This window comes from Nicotiana attenuata, unplaced genomic scaffold (assembly GCF_001879085.1).
Source record: "Nicotiana attenuata strain UT unplaced genomic scaffold, NIATTr2, whole genome shotgun sequence".
NCBI classification, from domain to species: Eukaryota; Viridiplantae; Streptophyta; class Magnoliopsida; order Solanales; family Solanaceae; genus Nicotiana; species Nicotiana attenuata.
This window is the reverse complement of record NW_017671353.1, coordinates 76,876-90,693: the sequence shown is the minus strand read 5'-3', so window position 1 is coordinate 90,693 and position 13,818 is coordinate 76,876.

The following is a 13,818-nucleotide window of genomic DNA, read 5'->3' as shown; positions in this document are numbered from 1 at the left end:
ACTCCTCCCCTTTTTCGTCCCTCCCGCCCTCCTGTACACTTCTTCTTCCCCACTGCCCCCCACCCACAACACCCACCTCCCTTTTCGTTCCCCCCTGTACGCATCTTCTTCTTCTTCCCCATTGCCCTCCCCCCCCCCACCCCCATACGCTTCTTCTTCTTCTTCTCCCCAAAAAAAAAAAGACAAAGAAAAACAACTCAATTAGTAATATTTCAATTAGCTTTTGAGTCCACAGATGTAATTGTTTACAAGATGCCGAAAGATAGAAGGATGAATTCATTTACCTTCAAGCGGGCAAACGTATCTCCTTATGCTTGCAGCTCAAAGAATTCTGACCTCGAGTCCCTGAAATATTTGCCACCAATTGGGAATGATTTTCTTTTTCTTTTTCTTTAAGGAATAGTATATAATAAGTATTTTTAGTAGATAAAATATAAAAAAAAGATGTGGAATATGATGTGTCATCCACGTCAAGCAAGTGAGATACACACACGGTCAGAGGGGTTTAAAATATAGATTTTGAACAAGTTAAAGCGTCTGGATGAAAAAAAGTGAAGTACGAGGACTGGCATGACAAAGTGGCACAAGTATAGGTGCCATTTAGGTCATTCTACTAATTTAAAATATAAAGTTGCAAATACAAAATTATACTAAAAAATTATAAGTTTAAATTTCTGCTCAAAAAATTAAAAGGCTTTTAGCCTTGAAATTGTTTTCATGCTCTTGTTCAAGTATTCAAATCCACTATGGAAAAGGCCCTACACGGAGCCCGATGGTTCGTTATGGTCCACTTCCTTTCAGTCCGAAATTGGGAACCCAATTTTGTACCGAAAAAGTCTAAGATCCAATCCACTGCCATATGGATCAGACTGCCCCAATTACCCACAGAATTCTACAATAAGGAGATTCTAGAACGAGTGGGAAGGAAAGTAAGGAAATTATTGAAGATTGACACTTGCACATCAGCCACTCTCAGAGGTAGATATGCGAGGATCTGCATCCAAGTTCCCGTAGATGTCCCTCTAGGAACCTCCGTCGTCATTGGTGAGCACACACAACAAATCGAATACGAGGGAGAGGGCATTCTATGTAAGGGGTGCGGAAGGATAGGATACACAACGGAGAAATGTGCAACTACACGAATGCTGGAACAAACGGAAATGCTGGAATCATCCACGGCGGCGGAACCACAAGTAAAGGGAGGCAGTGATTTGATGATAATGGAGTTCCCTAGACGATCAAGAAGGAAAGCAAGAACGTACCAACCACCAAAAGAAGAACCCATATGCGGGAAGGCAGATGGACTATGCTTGGGGACTTGGGTGGAGTGAATGGCAGAGATGAAACCCTAACGGGTCAAAAGGTCCAAACAAAACAAAATTGGGCCGAGACCCCATGCATAGATGGGCCATTAGAATTGGGCTTGCAATGGGATGGTCAAAAGAACAATGACCAAAATCCTAAGGCCCGTTGACATTAAAACTACTAGCCCAAAATCTTGACACGTGCCCAAACCCAACCCCCATCATGGGCACGTGAAGCCCACAAGCCAAAACCAAGCACACTCCTTTCTGGAAAACCACGTTCCCCAAGGGAAAAAAGTAATAACTAATAGAGGTAAGTTAGACTTACTTGCTACTAACCAAAAAATGATACCTACCATCTTCTCTAAAGGTCATTTCATGGGGTCCACGAAAGGGGTCAAATCTATAGGCGATAGCGTCAGAGTTGAGGAAGGGGAAAGAGAGCTCATCTCTCTGAGAGAGCTACACGCTAACATCCCTCACTCATCTCTCCCCTCCCATCTTGACTCTCCTATTGACTTGACAGCGCCTAGCACCTCCAAAAGATTTATAATGATGGGGAAATCTTGTGCACAAAACCCAACTAAGGCAATTGAAGGCTTAAGAACAAATACAGAAATGCTTTCTACAATAGATTACTCTTCCACACCACTCTACTCCGATGTAAAATAGCCAGAACCAGAACAACATGCAAACTACTACCCCCAAACCGTGAAACCAGAGAAGGAACCAGTGCCTCTAATGCTGACCACATCCCCACTGCCACAAAACCATCTCCCCATATCTTGGATGGAAATGGCATTGCAAGGAGCAGCCTTTCCAATAACCCTCTCAATAGGATCACTACCAATCACTATAGTGATTAAGAACCCACACTTCCTAGCCAAAGTAGCCATTACATGCCTCAACCATGCAATATTGAACTCTGGGCATCAAGTGTGGCTGGCCACCTTGGTACAAACCCAGGTAGCACTCAACCAACAAACATTGACACCAGGCCAACTTTCACGACCCCGTTCGCCCTCCGTGAACCATCGTGACGGCAGCTAGTCCCTACGACTAGGTAAGTCTAAAATGCGGAAAATACACCAATTTGCGGAAGAAAACAAGTAAAACCAAAATAGTAAATAAAACAGTGTTTAATAGTGCCGCTCGACATACACCATATCAACTCTCGAATACTAATACTTTCCCAAAAACCGGAATCTCATGAAATCACAAGCTAAGAATAATACATAGTGCTCTAACTCCAAAATGTCTAAAACAAGTAAATACAGAAGGACTGTAACTACAAGAGAAAATGGAGAGAGACTCCTCGGTCTGCGGACGCGGCAGATATACCTCGAAGTCTCCGAAAGCTCACCTCGCCTCAAGGATGGTAAGTCTGAGTAGAGGTACCTGGATCTGCACATAAAAAACATGCGCAGGAAGGGCATGAGTACACCACAGCGGTACTCAGTAAGTGCCAAGCCTAACCTCGGTTGGGTAGTGACGAGTAAGGTCAGGGCCCTACTGAGATTAAATAAAATATAAAGTCCGACAGTGTAGAACATAGCAGTATAAATGAGTACACCAGTAAGAGTAAGACAGGATATAAAGGATAACGACAACTGAACAGAAACAAGTAATCATGGTAAACAAATACAGCTCAACGCAGAAGTAACAGTCGGGGGATCTCCTAGGATACCGTCCTGTAGCCCCAAATATAAATATCAAGTGGATCTCCCGGGTGCAGTCCCGTAGTCCAACTCATAAATGTGCGTGGATCTACCGGAATACCAAATCCGTAGTCTCAAATATAAGTACACAATACTAGGGGAATCTACCAGGTGCAATCCCGTAGTCCCAATGTAAAAGTGCAGGGGGATCTCTCGGAATTCAATTCCGTAGTCCCAAAGTAAACACACAGGGGGATCTCCCGGGATACCGTCCCGTAGTCCCAAAGTAAGTACACAGCAACAACAAAAAGAATACTCAAGTCAATCAAATTTCACACCAAGGTAAAGCAGGTATCTCTAACCTAGCATGCTGCACATAATTCAAATAGGGCAATAGAACAATTAAGCAGTTAAATCAATTAGGCATGCTTCCCGAAGCTAACAACAGGCTTAACTTGCAAGTAGTGTAAACATGAAGGAAAACACAATTCTAAGTACTTAATGGAAACCGGATTTTTCAACAATTAGCACAAGTACGCACTCGTCACCTTACGTACAAGGCATTTCAAATAACAAATATACCAAATCCTAAGGGGAAGGTCCCCCACACAAAGTTAGGCAAGTCACTTACTGAGTACCGCTGTGGTGTACTCATGCCCTTCCTGCGCATCTTTTTCATGTGCAGATCCAGGTACCTCTACTCAGACTTACCATCCTTGAGGCGAGGCGAGCTTTCGGAGACTTCGAGGTATATCTGCCACGTTCGTAGACCGAAGAGTCTCTCTCCATTATCTCTTGTAGTTACAGCCCTTCTGTATTTACTTGTTTTAGATATTCTGGAGTTAGAGCACTATGTATTATTCTTAGCTTGTGATTTCATGAGATTCCGGGTTTTGGGAAAGTATTAGTATTCGAGAGTTGATATGGTGTATGCCGAGCGACACTATTAAACACTGTTTTATTTACTATTTTGGTTTTACTTGTTTTCTTCCGCAAGTTGGTGTATTTTTTTGCATCTTAGGCTTACCTAGTCGTAGGGACTAGGTGCCATCACAATGGTTCACGGAGAGCGAGCCGGGGTCGTGACAAGTTGGTATCAGAGCTCTAGGTTCATAGGAGTCATGAATCACAAGCCGGTTTATTAGAGTCTCGCTGATCGGTACGGAGACGTCTGTACTTAACTACGAGAGGCTATGTAACTGTTAGGAAAGTTCCACTTCATTTGATTTCCTTGTCGTGCAAGATTTTGATATCATAATTCTAAACTTCTGTCTTCTATTCTCTCACAGATGGTGAGGACACGCACTACTCGAGATGATAAGGCACCCGCGCCCCCTACTAGAGCTGTAAGAGCCCGTGGCCGAGGTAGAGGCCGAGGACGCACTCGTGGTGCAGCCAGAGCACCCGCGCGAGCTGCCACCGAGGTACCACTGATCGCTGCCAACTCCATACTACTATAAAGTAGGAAGAGAGGGTCGCAATAGCTTTTACCCGATATGAGGGTCGGGATCGAATTCCTCAGAGAGCTAGAAATTTGAGCTGGGTATCTATCTAGGCTAGAGTCGTGTAATTGTTCTAAATGTCACTTCCAACATTTTTGGGTTTTTCAGTTATAAACTACTATTATCAAACTATTAATTGAAACTAGATTATGCTACGAGATAATTGCTAAAGTTGTATCTAATTGGGAAGAAGGGCACTAGGGTCGTGACATCACCTAGGTGGCTAATTGATGGGTAGATGTTACTAAGGATCGATTGACATAATTGGGGCTTATGCTATAACCGTTGCACAATTTTACCCACTCTCACACCTCTCGGTAGAGAGAGTGATTTTGCCCACTTGACTCTCTCGAGACCAAATGGGTAGGCAAATTAGACCAAGCAACTAGGGTTCAAGTAGGGTGATTACTCTCTCGAGATTTAACCCGTTAATTGGGACTATCATTTCTCATGAGTCCATCCCAAATTCCTTATTGGGTCAATTTTGAAGACTTAGACTCTCTTTCTCAAGAAGAGTCAAATCCACAAAGCACAAATCAGTGTTTGCAACCACCAATTTATAGATTAAAACATAAAATCAACCCAAATAGCAAACATCCATAGTTAATCTAACCCTAGATGGCAACACCCATCAATTACCCACACTAGGGTTGAGCCACAACCCTAGCTAAAGGGTTTAGCTACTCATGCTTGAAGGAGAAAATAAAGAAATAGATGAAGAACAAGACATATTAATTAAATACTAAATTAAAGTACAAGAATCTATCGTTAAATTGAAGCTAAGATGCCAAAAATGGCTACAAAAGTTGTTCTCACGAGCGCAGCTGTGTTCTCAAGATAGCAGATGACCTAAAAATGGTAAAATATTCTATTTTTATACTAAGCTGAAAAAACTGGACAAAAATGCCCCTGCGGGGTCAGTGCGGGTCGCACAAAATGGACCGCGGCTGCACAAGGCTCTTGAAATTCAAAATTTAGCTATCTGAAATTGGGCTCCGCGGACCGCGTAAAATGGACCGTGGCCGCGGAGGAAGCGGGCGCGATCCGCGCAAATATGACCGCGGACCGCATGGGTGTGGACTCTGAAAACTTCAACTCTCTGAATCTCTATTTCGCGGACCGCACAAAATCGACGTGCGGCCGCGGAGCCTTCACCGCGGACTGTGAGATGTGTATCGCGACCGCGTTACCTGAAGCCAATTTTTACCACTCTCTGAATCTCCTAGTGCGGCCACAGTTGACTTTGCGCAGCCCGCACTATGCCTGCTTTCCTTCAGATTGCTTGGCCTCTAGTACTTGAGCAGGACGTTCAACTGACGACCGGGCCTAGTGGTGCTTGCGGCTTTTCCTATTTCGATTTGGATTAAAAATACTGGACAGGAAATGAAAAGAAAATGTCCAGCCTTTCAAGCCCTACTAAGTAAAGGGGGATGCGTTGTTGGCTGCTTTAACCCCACTTCTGCTCAACATCGATCCTCTCACGTACTTCCTCAAGCAGCGGAACACTCAATGCCCAAGCAGTTACACGTTGTTGATTTCAGACTCCTCCGGTAGAGCCAACAACCATTCAGTGAATTGTCTTGTGTTACTAAGTTTCAAGACATTCACTGAATCCTTCACGTTGTTTTGGTGGCAGGTACTAGTACATCGAAGCCATAAAGAGCCGCTGGACTCCAGACAAGCCGTTACGAAGCGCCATCAGCCCAGGTCAGGCGACCCGAAAGGATCAGACTTTCACTCTTTTTTGAGCCGATCTTTGACATTTTGTCACTTTGTCGATCAAACCTGCAATCAAGCACACTTATGAGACTTTTGGGATTATTTTGTAAAATTTTATAACCAAAGTGTAAGCAAGAAGGAGTATAAAACATGGCAAAATCNCCTACGTTATCCACTACCCCCAAACTTAGACTTTTAGCTTAGTCCTCAAAGCAAACAAATAAAACCACCCCTTAAGGGAAAATCCAATTATTTTTCAGCTATCCTAAAGTATCCTCAACAAGCATCAATTGGGACTAACAATTTCCCTCAATTCGAATGAATCATTAACAACTTTTAACATTTGAAAAACTATGGATCAAGTGTGACACAAGAGCAGCAAGAGTTGACTCTCAGCGAACTCTTTCACTTACTTTGGTCATTGTGGAACCCAAACTCACACATCCTCAACTATCCCTAGTCAAACTTCACCTTTTTAGATTATTGACACACAAATCGAGGTTAATGGGAATTCACTCATCTCTCTCAAGAAAAGGTCGCAAGTCCGGCTCTAAGTACCATATGCTTGCCCCTTATGTAAGTATCCACTAATGTAAGCTTCATTCGACTCAAGATCATATAGGGATTTTGTGGAGTCATTGTGAAGGCTTTTGGGTGAGGGTAGGACATGTTTTTGTTCAAGTGGGTTCAATCTTCCCTTCAGCACTTCTTTTGATTCATTTGACACAATTTACTTGACTCTTTGAGTCATTTCACCTCTTCCAAGGGGTTAGAGAGACACATTGTCACTCTTTCTTATGCATTTCAATTCTTTTATCCTTTTTCAATTTTTTCCACACCTTTTTTTCTTTTACTTTTCTTGAATCCCTTCTTATTCTTTCTCACTTTGAGCATTCTTTTTGTCTTTTTGCTTCTCTTTCTTTTTCATTTCCTTTCCTTTTCTTCATTTTGTGCCTCATACCACTTTGTTGTTATCCTCGTCTCTCCCCCAAACTTATGCTTTTGCCATGTGCTCAAGGAAAGATCGGGTGCCAAGAGAGGGTATCTTTTAGAACGGGTATAGGCTTGTAACATGGTTCTTGAAAGAAAAAGGTCTAAGGCTCAAAAGGGTTAACTAGGGATCATATCATTGGTAGGCTATGGAATTTGTTCAACTATCATTTGGATCAAGGAGGGCCTATAATCACTTCTCAAGTCAAATTTCACTTAGGATTTCGCCTCAACAAACATTCAGGGCAAGTTCTAGACTAATGGCTCGGGACTTGGACTCGCAATTCGATTTCTCACTACACAAGCTAAGGGATTGCTAAAGACATCGAGTTGGGGGCCCACAACGACCTTAGATATGATTTGAGCATACAATGGTCCCGAAAGGAACACTTGATGATTATTGGCCAATGCAAGAGTCTCAAGGCCACGACTTTCACCATCCTAAACACAACATTTTGTCTTTGACCATGGGATCAAAGGCAAATGTGCTAGGCCCAAGTGAAGCTTTGCTTGAGGCACTCTTAACCATAAACTACCAAAAACAAAAAAAAAAAACAAAAACGGACTCAAACCCTTAAGAAGGTTGTCACGCCATCTATCATTGGGAAGAGCCACCTGGTTCACACAATACTCCACCTTTGGAAAGAACCGTGGCATTAAGGAAACCAAAGGCTTATTAAAAACGTCAAAACAAAACAAAAAGCTACGAGCCTATATAAGAAGCTAAAAACAAATTTTTTTATGAAAAATAGAAAATAGAATGAATATGTACAAACGGGGAATGAATATACAACGGGGAGTGAATATATACAATAATGTAACTTTATATACAGACCCAAAAAGAAGATTAAAAGTACGATGAAAGTAACTAAATGTAAAGTTATGTACAGACCAATAGAAAATCAAAAGAAAGCATAAAATAGTATTAATATTTACAGTCATCCAAAAATGAAGGGCGCACCCCCTCGAATAAAAGCTGGCATTGTCCCCAATGCCAACTAACAAAATAAGCATCAAAAAGTATAGGGAAAGGATACGAAGACTCCCTAAGCCGTGTCCGTCGGCATGGGATCATCTGTGGTCCCCGGGTATCTGTATGCGCGGGAACCTCAGACTGGTTCCCGGTCTCCTGCTGCTCAGCTGCTGGGATTGGGGCCTGGACCTGGACAGGCTGAATATCAGGGGCATCCTATGGCTGACTGGAGGAGGCCTCCGGTGGGTCTGCCAACTGGATGATCGCCTCATCTACACTGGGGAGCTTCCTCTTCTTCCAGGGAAGCATCTGTGTTCGCTCCTGCTGTGGCTCTGCTGTTGGTACTGCTGCTGGAGCTGTATCCTCAAATAATAAATCTAAAGGCAGCTGGTCTGCCTTCAGTCTCCCTACATCCGCCCTGAGCTCCTTCACGGACTCCCTGGAAGCCCGTGTCTTGCGCAACTTCTTATGCTCCTTGGCAAGCTCTTTGAGGGCCTTGCCATGTGAAGCCACTGCCTTTACCAACTAGGCCTAGGTGCTAAGGATCTTCTCCTGGTTATCAAGCAGCTTCTTCAAAGCATCCTCTATAGACTGTGGGACCTGAACTGGCAGAGGAGCCGACTGAGATGCAATGGTGGAGGTCAAAATGGACAACTTGGATGAAGCAGTATACATCCAGTTGTTCAGGCTCTGAAGTGTCTGGTGCAGCCTGTGGGTAGTGATAGGATGGGCCCGGAAGATGGAATCCCCGGGTCAGCTGAAGTAGAAGGACCAGTAGTAGTGGAAGGTCCTGTAGGCAGCTCAACAGTGGTGGAGGCAGGCTCAGTGGAGGGCTCTATCGCAACCGGCTCTTCAGACTGGCCAGTTGGAGCAGAGGCAGGCGGCTTGTAATTCTTGTCCTTGGGGTTGTCCGACCCCTTCAAACTATACCATGAAAATGGAGCCACAGGGTTGACCTTGATATCAAAATCTCTCTTCTCCACCTTTAGGTCCCGGAAATACATAGTGAGGGTGTTGGGAAAAGGATAGTTTCGGTCATGCTCAACCCCCACTGCAGAAATGACATGGGACATCATATTTCCCACGTTGATAGGGTAGCCTGCCATAATAGATGCAACAAGAACGACTCGGGCAAGTGGAATAGTCTGATCATGGGTAGTGGGGTCAAGTCAGCTGCACACAAACGTCAACTACCCCCTAGCCTCAAAGTTAAAAGTCTTCTGAGAAATCTTGGTCCCTGCTTGCAACCATTCTGGAACAGCACCCGGGATTGCCAGGTATGAAGCTAACCACGGACGAACCTCTTCGCCCATTGCCAACTTTTCGTTATAAAGGGTCTCATCTTCGTCATCGAACCCCAAGTACTCATTAAGTGCCTTCCCAGTAAATACCACCTTTTTGTTCCGCGCTTTGGTCACTTTAGTGCCCTTCAAGATGTGGGCCACGTTGCTATAGAACTCCTTGACCATGTGCTCATTTGCCTTTACACATTCACTCCGAAAATGCGCCCACCCCACTCGAGTGTGAAACTGCCTATGCACATTTGGGTGTAGGAGAAGAAGGTCCCGCTCAATAAAACTCCTCTCAAGAATCAGCTTCCGTATTGGCCACCATTCCCTAAACTTGTGGAACGCTACCTGACTGACGAACCTATCCTCCCAAGCTGTGGGATTTCTAGTTCGGTCAACATCCCCAATTTGAGGTTCACCACCCCCTTGTGCCTCCTCCTTGTCTCCTTCTGCACTCTCCCCAGACAAAGAAGCTGTGGGGGAGGTGGAGTATTCCCCACTACCGGATGCCGAGCCCTCAGATGAGTCATTCACAATATTGATTGGCTGTCGGACAGTGGGTGATGGCGGAGGAGTATCATCAGTCAACCGAAAGTCGGTGACAATGTGAGTTAGGACTGAGTCTGAGGAGATGTCTTGAGAGGGCACATACTCACTCCCGGAAGAATGGGAAACAACTTTATCTGCAGCTTTTATCAACTTCCGGGTCTTTTTGATGTTCTCCCGAGCTTGGGGAGTGAGTTTTACGACCCTCTTTCCTTTGCCCCCTCGGGAGGAACCACCTCTCCCGGGTTATAACCATTGTATGCAAACACACACACATCTAGCTTTGTTAGTATCAGAAGAGGTAGTGAATCAGTTGTGGAAAATGAATTACAGAACAGAAGCAAACAGTTGCAGAACAGTGCACCGCGGTCCGCACAAAAAGGAGTGCGGCCGCACTGGAGTCACCGCGGACCGCATAAAACCACCGTGGTCCGCATTGGGTAGGGTCCAAAAAAACTACTTCTCTGAATCTCCCCACCGCGGACCGCACAAAGTGGTACCGCGGCCGCGGTGGGTCAGCGCGGACCGCACAAAGTGCAATGCGGCCGCGCTGGGCACAGTTCAACCTGCAGTAACATAAGCACCGCGGACCGCACTAAAGTGACCGCGGTCCGCGAAGGGTGCTAATTTAGGGCACTAAGTTAGGGTTTCTAATTTATGCAATGTTGTTCAAATCATCACCTATTTTGTTCCTACTCAATTACCCCGTTCAACAAATTCACCAAACACACAAAAACCAACATTTACACTAACCTAAGCTAACAATTAAAGATAAATGGGAAGAAAAAGAAGCTATGGGCTCCTGGACATGAAAATAAAATGAAATTATAAAAATAAACAAAGATAAATGGATGAAATGTTACCAGATATTAATAAGGAGTGAAGATACACAGTACAAATAAGCTATTACGCAGAAGGGAAGAGATGAACAATGAATTTTTGTCTCTGAGAGCTTAGGGTTTGAAAAGGGTAAAAGGAGACCCTTGAGGTCTATTTATAGAAAAAGCAGTGGGACCCAGCCTTACCTACCAGCGTGGCCGCACAAAACAGACCGCAGACCGCGCTGGGTTTGTTCAGATGAAGCTTGAGAAGGCAACCTCCGCGGTCCGCACAAAACAGACCGCGGCCGCAGAGGTTCACCGCGGACCGCACTAAATGGAATGCGGCCGCGGTGACAAACTTCAGAGAGCACCTCACATGGCTTTTACCAGTGCGGACTGCACAAAATGCAATGCGGCCGCACTGGCAACTTCAGAGACTGTTCAATTTGTCCAAAATGTTTTGCACTGCATCAGCACAATCCCTGCAACATCTCACAACCAATTAGTCCAAAAATCAAACCTAAACTACAAAGAAAATCAAAGAAAACAAGAAGAAAAAAGACAATGGGTTAGCCTCCCAAAAAAGCGACCTGATTTAACGTCGCGGCACGACTCGGGTTACCATCTCATCATTTCAAATGAACAACAGCCACCACATGGCTATCATCAAACTTCCCAAGATAATGCTTCACACGGTGCCCATTCACTCTAAAGACTTCACCACTTTTGTTCTTCAAATCTAGAGCANTGATCAAAAGCGTGTTTCGGAAGTTTTTAGAAAAACTTAGGCTTGAATTCGATGTGAATTGATAGATTTAGTGTTGTTTGAGGTGTTTTGATGATTGGAACGAGTTTTGAATGGAGGTTTTTAGGATGGTGTTGTGTCTTGGGTTCGAGGTCCCGGGGGCCTCGGAGTGGTTTTGGATGGCTAACGGGAAGAGTTTTGGACTTGTGCAATTGCAGATTCTATGCTGCTTCTGGTGTTTTCGCACCTGCGGCTTAGAAACCGCAGGTGCGGTGCCACACGTGCGAGAGGAAGGCCGCAGATGCGAAGTTTGGCCTGTGGAGCAGTTTCCGCAGAAGCGGTCAATGGGACCGCATCTGCGAAGCCGCAGATGAGGAAATTTTGTCGCAGAAGCGACTTTTGGATTTAAATGAGAAACTGCAGGAGCGGTTGGTTGGACAGCAAATGCGGTACCGCAGGTGCGGTAAAAGGGGTCGCAGATGCGAAAACCCCTGGGCAGAAGGTATAAATGGTTCTTCTTCGTGATTTTTGAAGGGTTTATTCATTTTAACTTCAGACTTAGAGTTTTTGGGCGATTTTGAAGAGGGATTTCAAGGGAACTTTGATAAGGTAAGGATTTCGGACCTAAAACACAGTTCTATGGTGATATTTCATGAATTAGGACTGAAAATTAAGGAATTTTTGGACTAAAAATGGAGGTTTAGGGCTTGAGATTAAGAGAGTCTAAATTGGGGATTTGAGGGGTCAATTGAACTCTGATTCTTGTGTTTTTGATATGTATGAACTCGTGGGGAGATAATGAATCTAATGATGTGAAAACTTCTGAGTTTCGAGAAGTGGGCCCGGGGCTCGGGTTTTGCTAATTTCGGGATTTTTGATATTTTTCGATTATTTTCGCTTGGGTTTTGTTTCCTTAGCCTATTGTGACGTATTCGTTCTGGTTTTGGTTAGATTCGACACGCGAGGAGGCCGATTTGAGGGGCAAGGGCATAGTGAGCTAGAACTTTAGCCGGATCAAGGTGAGTAATGAATGTAAATGATGTCCCGAGGGTTTGAAACCCTGGATTTTGCAAATCATAGTGCTATATTGAGGTGAGACACGCGCTTGATTATGAGCGTGGGGTCATCTACTATTGGGGATTGTGACTCGGTCCGTCCCCAGTGATGCTCTTACAGCGTATTTGATTGAAGCTTAATTGATATCATTATTATTTGGATTGATTGCCATATTTGGGCTTCGTGCCAACTATTTGAACCCTTCGGGGAGTTTTTACCACTATTTCCTCACTGTTTTGATTTACTACTTGAACCCAGTCGTACCGTTTTCTACTGTTTTACAACTCAGCCACTTTTACTCAGTTTTTGAAACTAAAATGAAATGTTAAATGATGTTTTTGTGATGAGGACTACTGTTTTACTAATGCCCGAGGGGCTTATATGATTTCTGGGCTGAGTATAGCCAAGGGCTAGATGTGAGGATACTATGGGATCGGGTTGCGCGCCGCAATAGTGTTATACTGATATTGATATGAGGCCGAGGGCCTAGATTGTTGCCACGAGATGGCTTGTTATTGCGCTTAGGCCGTAAGGGCCCCTCCCGGAGTTTGTACACCCCCAGTGAGCGCCGTCGACGATAAATATATGGATCAGGCTGCACGCCGCAGCGGGTACTATAGAGTACCGTTCTATGTGTTGATTTTTCTTTTGCTGTCTATCACTTAACTGCTTACTTGTTGCAGAATTATCATATTTCGTTTTCCATTAGTTTACTGCTTTCATATTACTTGTTTTAAACTGCCGCATTATAGATTACTCTGTGTTTCTCCAGAATTTCTTATTCTCAGTCATTATTTATGTTTATTACTCACTGGGTCGGAGTACTCACATTACTCCCTGCACCTTGCGTGCAGATCCAGGTGCATCTGAGGCTGTTGAGGATTTTCAGTCGGGCAGCACATACCCGGGAGTATCGAGATAGCTGCATGGCGTCCGCAATCCTGATCTCTCCCTTCTATCCCTTTTGTTTTATCCACATTTCCTAGACTGATTATGTAATAGGCTGTTAAACTTGTATTAGAGGCTCAGACTTGTGACACCGGATCTGTTCGGGTTATGTAGTGGTATTATCATTTGAACTTCCGCATATTTATCTCTTGGTCCAGGCCTTTATTATGGTAATTTGACATTTTAACTGTGTTAGCTAATAATAAACTTTATAAGAAAACGGGTTGAGGTTGTTAGTTGGTCAGGCTTGCCTAGCAGTGTGTTGGG